Consider the following 17702-nt stretch of genomic DNA (forward strand, 5'->3'; position numbering starts at 1 on the left):
GCAGCGGTTGTAACACCTACTGCACGGTGGACCCCGAGCGGCGAACGCACTTTATTATTATTTTTATTTAGTGCGTTCCGCCGTTCCTAACACACACATATATATATATATATATACATACACACATATATATATATGTGTGTGTGTCTCACTGACATATATATATACTAGATTAAGGCCCGATGCTATCGCATCGGGAGGATAATGATGTAGCGTTGACCATGTGTTGTGCGGCACTGTGAGTAGCACACCTTGGCAGTGAAGAAGGCGTCCTGGAGTATTTTAGTGTAAACAGATACTAATTGTCCCTGTAATTGCCCAGCAGTAGTTATGAAGTAGTAGCGGCAAATTTGCCCTGTAATTGCCCAGCAGTAGTTATGAAGTGGTAATGGCAAATTGGCCCTGTAATTGCCCAGCAGTAGTTATGAAGCGGTAGCGGCAAATTGGCCCTGTAATTGCCCAGCAGTAGTTATGAAGTGGTAGCGGCAAATTGGCCCTGTAATTGCCCAGCAGTAGTTATAAAGTGGTAACGGCAAATTGGCCCTGTAATTGCCCAGCAGTAGTTATGAAGTGGTAGCGGCAAATTGGCCCTGTAATTGCCCAGCAGTAGTTATGAAGTGGTAGCGGCAAATTGGCCCTGTAATTGCCCAGCAGTAGTTATGAAGTGGTAACGGCAAATTGGCCCTGTAATTGCCCAGCAGTAGTTATGAAGTGGTAATGGCAAATTGGCCCTGTAATTGCCCAGCAGTAGTTATGAAGTGGTAGCGGCAAATTGGCCCTTTAATTGCCCAGCAGTAGTTATGAAGTGGTAGCGGCAAATTGGCCCTGTAATTGCCCAGCAGTAGTTATGAAGTGGTAACGGCAAATTGGCCCTGTAATTGCCCAGCAGTAGTTATGAAGTGGTAGCGGCAAATTGGCTCTGTAATTGCCCAGCAGTAGTTATGAAGTGGTAACGACAAATTGGCCCTGTAATTGCCCAGCAGTAGTTATGAAGTGGTAGCAGCAAATTGGCCCTGTAATTGCCCAGCAGTAGTTATGAAGAGGTAGCGGCAAATTGGCCCTGTAATTACCCAGCAGTAGTTATGAAGTGGTAGAGGCAAATTGGCCCTGTAATTGCCCAGCAGTAGTTATGAAGTGGTAGAGGCAAATTGGCCCTCTAATTACCCAGCAGTAGTTATGAAGTGGTAGAGGCAAATTGGCCCTGTAATTTGACACCGGCAGTGAACAGGCAGAGGAGCAAGGCAGCAGTAGTTATGAAGTGGTAGAGGCAAATTGGCCCTGTAATTAGACACCGGCAGTGAACAGGCAGAGGAGCAAGGCAACACATCCGCACAGCAAGTCGGCGTGAGGTAAATGACGAAATTCCGCGGGATCCAAGATGGCGTCGGCGAAATCTCGCGAAATTTCGCCGACGCCATTCTGGATCCCGACGTCGTCCACGCCGGCGACATGTTCTTGTGGCGACGCCATCTTGAGTATCGTGGGATTTCGCCGATCCAAGATGGCATCGCCGCAAGAACATGTCGCCGGCGTGGACAACGTCTGGATCCAGAATGGGGCCGGCGAAATCTCGCGAGATTTCGCCGACGCCATCTTGGATCCCGATGTCGTCCACGCCGGCGACATGTTCTTGCGGCGATGCCATCTTGAATATTGCGGGATTTCGCCGATCCAAGATGGCGTCGCCGCAAGAACATGTCGCCGGCGTGGACAACGTCTGGATCCAAGATGGCGCCAGCGGAAGAAGATGTTGGAGATCGTGGAGCAGCGGCGATGACGGCGTGAGTATGAGAGACGGAGTGAGAGAAAGGGTCGTATGTGGAGTGAAAGAGGGGGGGACGTGAGTGGAGATGGTGAAAGGTGAGAGGAGTGTGTTGAGGAGGTGTGTGTGTTGAGGAGGAGTGTGTGTTGAGGGTTAACATGGCAAGAGGTGTGTGGTGGATGTGACGTCACCAAGTTACAACCGGATGGAAGCTGCATTACAACCGGACGGATGCTGCTTAGCGCAATAATTATTATAGATATATTGTAAGGTAACGCTGTCATTTGGGTAGGGGATACTCGCTTGGCAGCCAACGCACGGGTTTTCCATAAAACAATAACAATCCATGAGGTTTATTCAGGCATCATAAACCCACAGCAGCAACATAAAGTTCATATAATCAGCATAGCGTTCATGACAGAGCTTCCCTCTGTTAAGCCTGTGGTCACACAGGTTACGCAATGTCCAGTACTCAGGCTCTTCAACCTCACAGATATCTCACCCGTCAGGGTTCCCTCATGGCTGCTTCAGCTCAGTGCAGACGTTCATTCCCTCTCCCTGGGAATTGTTAGATTCTTGCAGCCATCACTCACAGCATTCACGTGCTGTCAGGCAGGAAACCCCATCTCCCAGCGGGACCTTCCACAATGGACCAACCGGGTCCAAGCATTCACTCATGTGACCTACCCTGGCCACCTTATATGGTCCGTAGCCACGCCCACCGGGTCACAGGTCCTTCAACCACTCATACACACTTTATAATAGCGTTCTTAAACACACACCCTGGGTGGGTTTGTAGGTAACTGGTCCGCCCGTCTCAATAGTTACCTGGAGACTTCCCAAACATATTGAAACAGCACCTCAGCAGTATCACTGCTGATCAACACACACACACAAGTCTCCATCCCAAGACCACCCACCTTGAGATACATAACGGTCATTCAGTATTCTGCCACACATCCTCTCTCCTGGGACGTCCACACAGCGCCCCCTAGTGGACACAGTGGTCACTACACCACAATATATATCTATATAGACTGTATATATGTTGTCACGAATATTTGAGGCCATGGATCCATTATATGTCCAATTTACAAGCCGGCAAGAAAATCTCGCCATACGGATGCCATACGGATGTGACACGTATGCTTAGATGCAAGAAAATCGCATCCTCGCATTGCACACGGATGACATACGGATCACCGTTCAGGGAACATTTCTGTGATTCTCGTCAGTGTAAAATGGACCGTATTTTATACGCTGTGTGTGACTCCAGCCTCAGAGTGAGTCCAAACATAATGGACATAGTGCAGCTGAGGTACAGCTACAACTGCAGTTCATGTGGTTTTCAAATTTATTGTTTTTAAAATAGATTTCTTCTAATAGCCGCACATTAAGGCTGGTAAACAGCAACTTAATCCACAAGTCCAAATGAACTTTCATAACAACACTGCAAAATAATCACGTCAGTCTGGTTTTTGGGCACTCAATAACAATTATTATTATTATTATTTATTGTTATAGCGCCATTTATTCCATGGCGCTTTACATGTGAGGTTAAAACATTGTGACTATGCAATACATAGTAGATCCAAAAGATAAAATATATATACAATATACCAACGGCGCTAGTGTGCAGGGTTGATTCAGCAGCGAGTAAGGAACCCTCACACCACCAGGGGTGAAAATAAACAATTTAAACAAAATGATACTGGCACTATGAATCAATGGAGAATAAATATATATATATATATATACAGTATATTGTTACCTGTAGGATCAAGGCAACAAACTCATAAGCATTAGATGTTAGAGGATACTGAATATTGATGGATCAAACTCTGAATAGGAGTGCAGTGGGAAACGCCCGATGGTTCACTAATGTGAACAGACTTTTAAACAGTAGATTCACCACTGTGAGCGGACTTTTGCTTTTGAGCGGTAGAAGCCAGCGGCATATACTTGCTAATCGTTTAGGAAGTCTCTCAATCAGTAGAAAAAAAAACAAACAAATAAAACACCCATAGTAGATCCAGTTAATTATTTGATGCAGATAATTATTGCCTAAAGCATTACAAAAAGTCCAAGTAATAGACAGTACATACAATATGCATGAAAATAGCACATACAGTGGCAAGTCAAACAGTACCATAAAGTGTACAAGTAAACAGAGCACACGGGACCCATGTAAGTAGTGTCATATGGTTCCCATGTAAGTAGGGTCACACGGTACCCATGTATCACGGAGTGACTGGCCCAGTGTGACACAACCCACCAATCGGTCGGTCACTAAACGGCAAAACAAAAAACACACCAGGGAACAGCAGGAAAAACTTTAACAATGATGGGCCCTGCGATAGGGAATAGGGAACGGGGAAATGGATACCTTCTGCACTCACCTGAGGATGTGCCCTGCTCTTTCTAATGTCCCTATACAGGTTTTTTAAATCCATCGCCGAGCAGGATACCTAAACCTTCACTCTCCCTGCTTCTATCCCTAAGTAGGGAATTGGCAAGTGAAGACACTGGTCCCACTGCTACACTAAGACAACACAAAGCAAGGTAAGACAAACACCACAGGGAATAGGAAACACAAAAATAACACTTAGCTTTCTCTGCTGCAATGCACTGCACAGCAGAGTAAGGCACCAGATCACAGGATTCAGCTGAAGCACCACTGCACCTGCAACCTCCTGTCTTCAGCACGGTTGGTTTCCAAAAGGACCTGTATCAGCAACAGTCAGCTGATGCATCAGGTGAACTTTTGAAGGAAGATGGGAGTGGTCACCACAGACATCAGCAAACCCAGCAGCAATGTAATTACACCAGCAGGCCACCGGGGGGGGGGGGAAACTGACATTAACCCCCGATGGCCTGAAAGGAAAAAAGTTTTAGGCTATGGGCCCACGTAGCGTTTTAAAACGCACAATGAAAACCGGACTCCTTCCCAGAAATCGCGCATTTTTTTCCGCGCGATTTCACCGTGATTTTACAGCAATTCTGCTGCGATTTTCTCAAGCACTTTCCAAGTGATTTGAAGCATCGCTTGGAAAGTGATTGACAGGTTGGCCACACTCGTCAAACAGTGCTTGACAAGTGTGACCAGCTTTTTACTATTGAGGCTGCCTATGTGGCCTCAATAGTAAAAGATAAAATGTTAAAAATGATTAAAAAAATAAAAAAATCGGGGTATATTTACCTTCCGACGTCCCGCGCTGCCATCCCCGGCCTCAGCGTTCCCAGTAATGCCTTGCGAGACCTGTGATGACGTTGGTCTCGCGTTGCTATAGCGATCTCGCGAGACCGCTAGAGTCACGCGAGACACGTCATCACAGGACCTTGCCGCAAGGCATTACTGGGAACGCTGAGGCCCGGGATGGCAGCGCGGGACGTCGGAAGGTAAATGTACCCCGATTTTTTATTTTTTATTCTTTTTTTTACAGGGGTATGGTACCCAGGGTCTGAAGGACAGTCTCCTCTCCTCCACACCGTGGGTACCAACCGCACATGAGACGCTTAACTTCCCGCATGGTGGGCATAGCCACATGCGGGAAGTAAGCGATTCTCATGCATTCCTGCAGAAAAAAGCGCAGCATTAGCACAGCATGTGCGGAATGCCATAGGAATGCATGGGGTGTGTCATGTACAAGATTTTTAAACGTTTTCGCAGCGTTTTCGCACCGAAAATCGCAGCAAAAGCGCTTCAAAAACCGCATCGTGGGCACACAGCCTTAATATGAACAGCCAAATCTGCCACAGATCCAAAAATGGATCGTGACACCATGTAAACAGTGTCATATGCCACTCGTAAGCAGTATCATACGCCACCCATATAAGTAGTGTCATACGAAACCCATGTAAGCAGTGTCTTACGGCACCCAAATATGACGTCCGTCTGCGAGTCTGGGCTGCAGTAAGACAACACCCCGAGCAACCCTGATACCCTTTACCCCTATACAGGGATCTGGATTTATAGCAGAGCCCAGGAGGTAGCTGTCTGAACAAGAGCAGTGGACCAGAGCAGCGCGGTCGCCAGAGAGGTGTTCCAATACAGGACCAAAAACGTAGTGGGATCTGAGTCTAAACCAGTCGGGCAGCAACGGTACAAAAACAGCAGACAGAAGCAGAGTCAGAAATCCAGGCCAAGGTCAGAGTCATAAACCAGGAGGGAGGCAGAAGTACAAAAATGTCAGGCAATAGAATGGTCAGAAATCCAGGCTGAGGTCAAAGTTAACTATAGCAATTCACAGAGTAGCACGCAGGGGAACCAAGAATATATCCGGCGGCTTGCAAGACCAGTCCCAAAGTATTTGAGGGATCAGGTCATCCCTCACAGGTTCCTGGACTAATGATGTCATTAGGACCGCCCCCAGGACCAGGCTAGATGGTGATGCAGTAACCCCTTGATGACTGACAGAGGGGCGGAGCCTGCGCCCACCAGATGCCTGCGCAGGAGCCCCTTCTCTGTCACCACCATAACTCACGGGCGAACCACGGCGCCTCCCAGTGGCTGAGGCAGGAACAGCCGTCACCGAGTCTGACAGTGAAGTGGCGGTCCGGCGCTTTCTAGTGGCCGCGACCGGAACAGCAGGCCCCGAATCTAACGGCTACGTGACAGACCGGCGCCTCCTAGTGGCTAAAGCCGGGACAACAGGCCCTGAGTCTGACGGTGATGTAACAGAACCACGGCGCCTCCCAGTGGCTGAGGCAGGAACAGCCGTCCCCGAGTCTGACGGCGAAGTGGCGGTTCGGCGCCTCCTAGTGGCCGCGACTGGAACAGCAGGCCCCAAGTCTGACGGCGACGTGACAGTACCCCCCCTCCAAGAGGGGACTCCGGACCCTCAAAACCCAGTTTGTTCCAACATCTTGGCCGAAAATTAACCAAAACGTGGGTGCAAACCGTGATTGCAGAAGAACAGGGTGGTTTTGATAGATTCCTGGTATTGGTTATTTAGGGCGAATTCAGCTAACGAGAGATGTTCCACCCAATCAGACTGATGTTCCGAGATATAGCAGCGGAGATATTGCTCTAGAGCCTGGTTTGTGCGCTCAGTTTGACCATTGGTCTCAGGGTGGTAAGCGGAGGAGAAGGATAATTCAACACCAATGCGTTTGCAGAATGCCCTCCAGAATTTTGAAACAAACTGGGTACCTCGGTCGGACACAATATTCACCGGAGCACCATGCAATCATATTACATGAATAATAAACAACTTACTCAAAGTTTCTGAATTAGGTAGTCCAGACAGGGGAATAAAATGACATTGCTTACTGAACCTCTTCACCACCACCCAGATACATGTCTTCCCTTCTGAGGGAGGCAGGTCAGTAATGAAGTCCATGGAGATGAGGGTCCATGGACTCTCTGGGGCGGGCAAGGACTGAAGCCAGCCGGCAGGCCGATTATGGGGTGACTTGGCACGAGCACAGATTTTGCAAGCTAGTACGTAATCCTTACAGTCCTTAACTACCGTCGGCCACCAAAAATTCCTAGTCACTAGTCTGGCGGTATTATTGACACCAGGATGGCCTGCCAGGACAGAGTCATGCGACTCCTTCAGAACTTGTAGACAAAACGGGGCTGGAACAAACAATTTCTGGGGGGGCGTCGAGTCAGGGGCTGGTTCTGAGGACCTACGGATCTCCTCCAGAAGGTCCAGAGACACTGCCGACACAACGATCCCATTGGCCAGTATTGGAACTGGTTCCGAGTCCTCAGCTTGTGAGGGACAGAAACTTCGAGAGAGGGCAACGGCCCTTACATTTTTAGTCCCTGGACGAAACGTGATCACAAAGTTAAATCTTGAGAAGAATAAAGCCCACCTAGCCTGCCTAGGATTCAGTCGTTTAGCTGACTCCAAGTAGGTCAGGTTGTTGTGATCTTGATTACTATAATCTTGTGTTTAGCACCTTGGAGGAAGTGGCGCCATTTTATGGCCAATAATTCCCGATTCCCTATATCATAATTTTTTTCAGTAGAAGAGAACTTTCGGGAAAAGAAGTCGCATTGTCATGATCCAGGACGGGATTTCGCTTTGGCCCGTCCTGGTCAGACTATGGGTTAATTGTGCTGCCTCTCTCTGGCAGAAGGAGGCTATTTAATGCTCACTGGACCTAGGTCCGGTGTCAGTTACACTCCTGCCCTCGGCAGAGTTAAGTGACCTCTTGTATACGTGTGCCTTGTGCCTGATAACTTGTTGCTTGTTTGGTTGTGATCCGGTTCTGTCCCTTTTACGAGTTCTGCCTGACCCTCTTGTACCGCACTGTCCTCGGTACCACACCGCCCTCTTATGTATGACCTTTGGCTTCGTCTGACCTCCCATCTGCTTGTCCCTTCTGTACCTTGTTTGCCCGTATTGTGTATGATCTCTGGTTTGCCCAACTCTGAGTGTTCTTCCATTTCAGTAAGCAGGATGCTAAGCCCCGCCCCCTTGTGGTCACGTGACCGTAGGTCCCGTGCCTGCTTGCTAATACTTCAGCGTTCAAGTCCTGTGGATCTGTACTTTCCAGCTGTTACTGTTCCCGGGACCCATACAGCACTGGTGAGTCTCTGCTCAGTGGAGGCTGCATGCCGGCGCTGTCAGGAACTTGATACGCATGGACGGAGTTGAGTGAGGAAGGCAGTGCCTTGGGAAAGCACTGCACCTACTCCAACTTCAGAGGCATCGACCTCTACCACAAAGGGGCGGTCTAGATCAGGTTGGATTAATATCGGGTTGGCAGAAAAACAATCCTTTAAAACAGAAAACGTCTGAAGTGCCTCAGGCTTCCAATTAACCACGTCTGCCCCCTTCCGGGTCAGGTCCGTGAGCGGTTTGGCGATCTCCGAGAAGCCTTTGATAAATTTTCGGTAGTAATTTGTAAAGCCCAAAAACCGCTGCAGCGCTTTTAGAGTTTTGGGTTGCACCCATTCACTAATGGGTCGGATCTTGGCAGGATCCATGCGGAACCCCTTAGCAGAAATCATGTACCCCAATAATTGGACCTCCTCAGCCATAAAAGCACACTTTTCCAGCTTGGCAAATAGGGAGTGTTCTCGAAGTCTCTGGAGCACCGTACGAATATGTTGTACGTGTGTAAGAGCATCAGCGGAGTAGATCAAGATGTCATCTAAATAAACCACTACATATACCCCACAGATATCCCTGAAGATATAATTCACAAAGTTTTGGAACACGCAGGTGCGTTACTTAGCCCGAACGGCATCACAAGGTACTCAAAATGACCAAGGATCGTGTTAAACGCGGTTTTCCACTCATCTCCTTTTCTTATGCTGACAAGATTGTAAGCTCCCCGGAGATCAAGCTTAGTAAACCAACGGGCTCCCAGTAGCTGATTAAAAAGATCAGGGATGAGTGAAAGCGGATACTGATTCTTTACAGTAATAGCGTTCAGGTCCTGATAATCAATGCAAGGTCTGAGTCCACCATCTTTTTTTTCTACAAAAAAAAAAACCCCTACAGGTGAGATGGAGGGTCTAATAAAGCCTTTTCGTAGCCTGTCTGCTATGTAGTCATTCATGGCTACACGCTCTGGACCAGAGAGGTTAAATATTCTCCCCTTAGGGAGATGGGAACCTGGGACCAAATCTATAGGACAATCGTACTCTCTATGAGGGGGTAATTTCTCAGACTCCACTATGGAAAAGACATCCTCATAGTCTCTGAATGCATATGGTATAAAGGGTGTTTTAATTTTACCGTATATACTCGAATATAAGCCAAGATTTTCAGCCCATTTTTTTGGGCTGAAAGTCCCCCTCTCGGCTTATATTCGAGTCATATACACCGGGGGGTCGGGGGGGTCAGGTCATACTTACCCGTTCTCACGCTGTCTCTTGAGCCCCCAGCTTCTCCGCGATCTCTTCCTGCCTTCAGCGGTCACGTGGTACCGCTCATTAAAACTCATGAATATGCGCATATTCATGAGTTTTAATGAGCGGAATCACATGACCGCTGAACGCAGGAAGAGAGAGGGCGGAGAAGCTGGGGGCTCAAGAGACAGCGTCTGTCCTGCGTCCATGGCTGTTTGCAGCTGTCTGTCATCGGTCAGTGACTTCAGACAGCAGATGGCGTGGTGACGTGATTAGTGCGCGCCGCGCCCCCTGCAGTCTGAACATCACTGACCGATAACGTGGCAGATAGCGGTGAGCAGCCATGGACGTAGGACAGGTGAGTATCTGACACCCAGCGACGGAGAGGTGAGTATGTCATTTTTTTTATTTTTACATGCAGCAGCAGTGGCAGCAGCACATGGGGGAATAATCTAAGGAGCTTCTTACGGGGTCAGCATATGGGGAATAATCTAAGGAGCTTCTTATGGGGTCAGCATATGGGGGAATAATCTAAGGAGCTTCTTATGGGGTCAGCATATGGGGGAATAATCTAAGGAGCTTCTTATGGGGTCAGCATATTGGGGAATAATCTAAGGAGCTTCCTATGGGGTCAGCATATGGCGGAATAATCTATGGAGCTTCTTATGGGGTCAGCATATGGGGGAATAATCTAAGGAGCTTCTTATGGGGTCAGCATATGGGGGAATAATCTAAGGAGCTTCTTATGGGGTCAGCATATGGGGGAATAATCTATGGAGCTTCTTCTGGGGATACCATATGGGGGAATAATCTAAGGAGCTTCTTATGGGGTCAGCATATGGGGGAATAATCTATGGAGCTTCTTCTGGGGACACCATATGGGGGAATAATCTATGGAGCATTTCCCACCCTAGGCTTATACTCGAGTCAATAAGTTTTCCCAGATTTTTGTGGCAAAATTAGGGGGGGTTGACTTATACTCGAGTATATACGGTAATTTGGTTTACTGACAGTGACATACAATTACTCTGACACTGTGGACTCCAGCGCACGATATCACCTCGATGCCAATCAATAATAGGATTATGCTGGTGCAACCATGGCATGCCTAACACAACTGGGTGTAATAAATTGTGAATAACAAAAAAATGACATCTGTTCGGTGTGTAATGTCCCCACTGACATAGTAATTTCTGCAGTGACAAATTCCACCCCACCCTGGATAATAGATGTACCATTAATCACAGTGGTTTGAATAGGGGCCTTAAGCACCAAGGCTCCTAGCAAACAAAAAATCCATAAGGTTGCCTGCAGAACCACAATCCACATAAGCTTTTACACACAGACGTTTCTTAGCAAACGAGAGAGAAATGGGTAACAAAAGTTTAGCCGCATTTGCGGGCAATACCTGAGCCCCCGGGCAGTTTTGACCAGAGCTGCCCAGTGGCCGATGTTCCAGGAATGTGGATTTCCGACACCCAGCATTTTCCTTGAAGTCTCCAGGCTGCAGCATGCTGGTATAGGAAGATGGGAGTGCTCCTTCAGGTTGTGCACTGCAGCAGGTGTTAGGGCAGGAGATTAGCTCAGGCAGGAGAAGGGGAAAAAAAAAGTTCAGGAGAGTGCTTTTATATATGATATACATATACACAAAAGCAGCTTATGTTGTGGCTGGATATAATGTGATGTCCGTCTGCGAGTCTGGGCTGCAGTAAGACAACACCCCGAGCAACCCTGATACCCTTTACCCCTATACAGGGATCAGGATTTATAGCAGAGCCCAGGAGGTAGCTGTCTGAACAAGAGCAGTGGACCAGAGCAGGTCGGTCGCCAGAGAGATGTTCCAATACGGGACCAAAAACGTAGTGGGATCCTAGTCTAAACCAGTTGGGCAGCAACGGTACAAAAACAGCAGACAGAAGCAGAGTCAGAAATCCAAGCCAAAGTCAGAGTCATAAACCAGGAGGGCGGCAGAAGTACAAAATCGTTAGGAAGAAGCAGAGTCAGAAATCCAGGCCAAGGTCAGAGTCATAAACCAGGAGGGCGGCAGAACTACAAAATCCTTAGGCAGAAGCAGAGTCAGAAATCCAGGCCAAGGTCAGAGTCATAAACTAGGAGGGCGGCAGAAGTACAAAATCCTTAGGCGGAAGCAGAGTCAGAAATCCAGGCCAAGGTCAGAGTCATAAAACAGGAGGAAGGCAGAAGTACAAAATCGTTAGGCAGAAGCAGAGTCAGAAATCCAGGCCAAGGTCAGAGTCATAAACCAGGAGGGAGGCAGAAGTACAAAAACGGCAGGCAATAGAATGGTCAGAAATCCAGGCTGAGGTCAAAGTTAACTATAGCAATTCACACAGTAGCACGCAGGGGAGCCAAGAATATATCCAGCGGCTTGCAAGACCAGTCCCAAGGTATTTGAGGGATCAGGTCATTCCTCACAAGTTCCTGAACTGATGATGTCATTAGGACCGCCCCCAGGACCAGGCTAGATGGTGATGCAGTAACCCCCTGACGACTGACAGAGGGGCGGAGCCTGCGCCCACCAGATGCCTGCACAGGAGCCCCTTCTCTGTCACCCCCATAACTCACGGGTGAACCATGGCGCCTCCCAGTGGCCGAGGCAGGAACAGCCGTCCCCGAGTCTGACGGTGAAGTGGCGGTCCGGCGCCTCCTAGTGGCCGCGACCGCAACAGCAGGCCCCGAATCTAACGGCGACGTGACAGACCAGCGCCTCCTAGTGGCTAAAGCCGGGACAATAGGCCCTGAGTCTGACGGCGACGTAACAGAACCATGGTGCCTCCCAGTGGCTGAGGCAGGAACAGCCGTCCCCGAGTCTGACGGCGAAGTGGCGGTCCGGCGCCTCCTAGTAGCCGCGACCGGAACAGCAGGCCCCAAGTCTGACGGCGACGTGACACCACATAGGCAATGTCATACAGCACCCACGTAAGCAGTGTCATATGGCACCCAGGTAAGCAGTGTCATACGGCACCCACGTAAGCAGTGTCATACGGCACTCACGTAAGCATAGTCATACGGTATCCACGTAAGACACGTAAGTAGAGTCATACGTCACCAATGTAAGTAGTGTCATACGGCACCCACGTAAGTAGTGTCATACAGCACCTGTCTGCCCATATACCTGAATCACTTACCCGACCAAGTCATCTTCCCACTAAGCAGCCACAGGCACATAGGGATGTCACGACGTAAGGATCATCACACTCTTCCTAAGATGACCCAAATGGTCTAATGATTATGGAGGCCCTGGCTTTGGTCTCCTTTACTTCTGTTTAATCAACTAGTGATTGACATCAATAAGACAATTGCAGCCAACCGTCATTTTACATATTAGGAGTGATTTTAATTTGGGACCTATCGAATCTCCTCGCGGGAATATTGTGCACTTACTGTAGATGAGAATGTGCTTATTACTTACCTAAATTATGTAATTTACAGCAGCTGCCATAAGCATTACCATCATATTTCCATGTATGGCCAAAGCCTTGAAAACATCCTGCCCTAGAAATAAACCATTAAACTCAGAACAAGAGCTTTTCTTCATTTTCCTAAAATCCCCATTCAAATTAGGAGTTCATATCTCCTCCGCTTCGGGAGCTGCACATGCATTATACTATATAATCCCACGGCGTATACGGGAGTGTAAAGAACTAGTTGAAAAGCTCAGACAGAAGTGTGATTCTTTCAGTGTCTTAGCACGGGCACGTCATTTATCCCTGCTAATGTTGCTATCTGATGGATGTGCTCTCATACAAGCCATGGAAAGCTATAAAAAGATGCACTAAAGCACATGATCACATTTCTGTTATCGTCCAGGCTGGAGTTTCTTCCCAAATGCAGATCTAAAATTCAAGTCAGTAATGCCAGTAGTGGGCATTGCCCGCTCCTTCCAGCTGTAAAATGTAGATTGATTTTCCATCTTACAGCATCAGGCTGCAGAGGCATTACTCCTCCATAGGCCAGTGGCAGGACATTTGGCAGGTTACTTTTTGTTCCAGACATATTTGCTCACGGTATAGACGTCTCCATGTTCTGTAACGCTCGGCTGATGATGTCATACACCTGGCTTTTTCTGGTCTGCACTGAATCAACCACCCACAGGACAACTGGAACTAGAATTCACATTGCTCATACACATAAATGAGCATTTAATATTCCCAGTGCAGATTAAGAGCAGCAAATGGCTAATTGATGGCAAGCAGCGCTGCAGCAGTGGCCCTGCAGTAAATGCACCACAACAAAACAGGTTTCCTTTGGATTGCACTCATCCAAGAAAGACACAACTCAGACACTTCAGCATTGAACTGCTTCACCCCTGGAAACTGAAGGAGGAAGCTGAGGGTACTGCCAGCCAACTGGCACTTACACGAGTACCTGGTAACCAGGCTGGATATCATTCCATGCCCATTTCTAATCACTACCTCCCAAATAAACAGCATATCCTATAATGGAAAGCAAAGAAAACACAAATGTCTGGTATATATGTATGTGTAGGCACTACAAGGCAAGGTCAAGAGTGATGAGGAATGAAAAAGGGCATCTGTCAGTAGCAACCTCAGGGCTCACCTTCTGTCAGCATGAGATGCAGCAGGCAGGGAAGCAGCTGGGTGTCTGAGGCTCTTGGTGCCTGTCCTTGGAGCTGGCCTGTGCTGACACAGTGACATGTATGCGGTGCACAGAGATGTGTATGGTGTGCAAGCAGTGAGTGCTGCTTGTATTGTCTGGCTGCAGGCAGCTCCTCCTCCTGGTGATGCTGGAGATGCTGCTGGTCCTGGATCTGTCCCCTGGTATGTCACATGAGCTTTAGCAGTAGGCAACTCATCATGTGCCCTGTCCTACACCTGCAGGAGGGAGATCTGTGCTTTTTAACAAGAAAGTAGATGTGTGATGGCTTTATGGAGCTTTATTTATTGCAATGTACCATTTTACATCAGTGTGATGCTGGAAGGATAGAAATGTGACCATAAGAGGAGAATAAATCACATGTTTACACAACACTACCAGTTACACTAACAATGCAGTGATACAAATAAGATCAATATGTAGGAAAATTGCTACACTGGAATTGACTACTGTTAGTCTTTAGAATTGGGAGATATCAAATAATGTAATGCTAATCTGCAGACTAGAGACAGAGCAATGGAGACATAAAGAATGGGGGATTTATGATAACAGAGATGCAGCAAAGGCACCAAAGATACAATTAATCACTGCACCCTGAATAGGATTCCTTAGGGCTCATATCCATTTGCGAGGAAAAAACCGGTCCGATTTTCGGACTGAAAAAATGGGCAAGTGCTATGCGAGTGTCATGCGAGTGTAATGTGATTTCCGTGCGATTTTTCCACGGAACATCCATATGACATGCGTATGCAATCCGTATGCAATGCGATTTTAACATGAGGCTTTACATAGAGCAATTCTCTGTATGTAAAAGCTCATGTTAAAATAGCATTGTAAAAAAAAAAGTACACATGCTCACATACACATATATATATATATGTGTGTGTGTGTGTGTGTGTGTGTAAAATATTTGAGCTGTAGGTGTTAAATTAAAGAATTCACGGAAAAAAAATGTGTGGTTCCCGCACACAATTTTCTCTGCCAGAGAGGGCAAGCCAGTGACTGAGGGCAGAAATTAATTGCCTAGAGAGGGACCATTGTTTTTGGGCACCCCCTGGCTAAAAAAATCTGCCCCCATCCACCCAAGAAAAGGCGCATCTGTAAAATGAGCCTATTTTGGCACTTACCCTCTCTCTTCCCATTGCCCTGTAGAGGGTGGCATATGGGGTAATAAGGGGTTAATGTCACCTTGCTATTGCAAGATGACATTAAGCCCGGTTAATAATGGAGAAGTGTCAATAAGACACCTATCCATTATTAATCCACTTTTCTGAAAGGGTTAAAACACACACATTAATAATGAAGACTTTTAATGAAACAAACACACATTTTTTCCATCTTTATTACACTCCCAATCCAATCGAAGCCATCGTTCCTGTCATGGTTTGAACAGGGTTCTTGCCCTGCACTCACAGGGTTAAGTGTTCGTGGCCTCTTTCTGGATCTGGGAGGGGTATTTATACTCACTCTTTACCAGGGTTCTCTGTCAGCTATACTGTTGTTCTGCTGTGTCTGACCCCTGGTGTGCGTGTATTCTGCGATGTTTGTTAGCTTCCCGTGTATGACCCGGCCTGTTCCCTCACTCTGTACTTCGTCTCTCGCTTTGGTACTATTGTCTTCTCCGGTTCTGACCTCCTGGCTTGGCTATCGTTACTCCGTTACAGTTTGTCCCTGTTGTACCGCCTATTGCCCGTTCTGGTTTTCTGACCTATTGCTACGTCCTGACTATCCATTCTGTCTAAGGCCTCTTTCACACTTCAGTTTTTTGTGTCAGTTAAAATCCGCCAAAAAGGCGGACAAGGGGATCCGTTCTTAACTGATGTGAACGGATGCCACAGGATCCGTTTTTTGACGGATCCGCAAAATGAGGAAATTTAAAGGAGAGAGAGAGAGAGAATTTTTTTTTTTGTCCGGCACCCAGACAGAATTTCGGATTAAATCAGTGTCTGGAGGATCCGCCGGCCAAAAAAACGTTGCAAGCTCCGTTTGGAAATCTTTGAGGATGTTGACGGACAGCAACATTATGGCGGATCCGCACAAAAACGGATGCAACGGACGGCAATCCGTCAAAATCCGCCAATAATGAAAGTCAATGGGGAAAAAAACGGATCCGCAAAAAAAAATTGCGGATCCGTTTTTTTCAAAACCTGGCGGATTTTGACTGATTGTAAAAAATGGAAGTGTGAAAGAGGCCTAACCCTTTGGTACTGTATTGCTATCTTGTGCTTTGACCCTGGCTTCATCTGGTTTCTGTCTCTGTCTATGCCCCTTGGTAACATTGTCCTGTAGTTACCTTTCTAGGAGTTTCCCTGCAGCTCCTAGCTCTGTGGAGCTTAGGACACGCCACCAGCAGTCATGTGCTTCAGGTCCTGGTACTCTGAAGCACGCATCGTCACTGCTGCTGCCCTGCTCCACAGGTATCTTTGAGCACTGTCTTTGTACTCAGGACACCCGCACTGGCTCAGTGAGCAAGTGCAGTGCGGGGCTCCTGACAGCTCCCCTGTAAAAAATCCAAAATAAAAAAGCAACGATATACCGATATACCATACCTGTCTGCCGTACAGTCATGTCCCACACTGCAATCCATCTGAAGGGGTTAAAGAGTTTACAACTGGGAGTGGCGCTAATGCGACTGGCCCAGCTGTAGACCATGGAGGAATGAAGGAAAAAAGCTGCCTGCGCAGCCTCCCCGCCTGATTGGAGATGAACTGATTAGCGTGGGAAAGTTTCTGAACATTTTCCCACGCTGTCAGTTCACCGCGGGTCGGGCGGGGAGTCTGCGCAGCCTCAGTGACTACAGCTGATGTCACTTAGGCTGCGCTGACTCCCCGCCCAACCCGCTGAGAACTGACAGCGTGAGAAAATGTTCAGAAACTTTCCCACACTAATCATTTAATCAGGCGGTAAGGCTGCGCAGACAGCTTCTCAGTCATTCCTCTGTGGTTTACAGCTTTTTGCTTTTTTATTTTGGATTATTTACAGGAGAATGATGGCTTCAATTGGATTGGGAGTGAAATAAAGATGGAAAAAAATGTGTGTTTATTTCATTAAAAGTCTTTATTATTAATGTCTATGAGGTTTTTTTAACCCTTTCAGACAAATGGATTAATAATTGATAGGTGTCTTATTGACACCTCGCCATTATTAACCAGGCTTAATGTCACCTTACAATAGCAAGGGGACATTAACCCCTTATTACCCCATATGTCACCCGCTACAGGGCAATGGGAAGAAAGAGGGTAAGTGCCTGAATTGGCGCATCTTATAGATGTGCCTTTTCTGGGGTGGCTGGGGGCAGATTTTTTTTAGCCGGGGGGGGCCCAAAAACAATGGTCCCTCTCTAGGCTATTAATATCTGCACTCAGTCACTGGCTTTCCCTCTCTGGTGGAGAAAATTGGGCGGGAGCCCACACCAGTTTTTTTCGTGAATTCTTTAATTTAACAACTACAGCTCCAAAATTTTACACACATATACTACTAACATTATTAGTG

General features: G+C 47.4%; 1 protein-coding gene across 1 annotated transcript in view; it reads right to left on the reverse strand.

The window, feature by feature from the left end:
- Positions 1–14332, reverse strand: part of KLHL32 (kelch like family member 32) — a 454252-nt gene extending 439920 nt beyond the window's left edge. Inside the window, exon 1 of the mRNA XM_073589527.1 lies at positions 14154–14332. The gene's annotated coding sequence lies outside the window, so the exon portion shown is untranslated. The remainder of the gene's footprint in view (positions 1–14153) is intronic.
- Positions 14333–17702: the final 3370 nt, after the last annotated feature.

Source organism: Dendrobates tinctorius, unplaced genomic scaffold (genome assembly GCF_039654945.1).
Source record: "Dendrobates tinctorius isolate UK_male_01 unplaced genomic scaffold, ASM3965494v1 ptg000111l, whole genome shotgun sequence".
Lineage (NCBI taxonomy): Eukaryota > Metazoa > Chordata > Amphibia > Anura > Dendrobatidae > Dendrobates > Dendrobates tinctorius.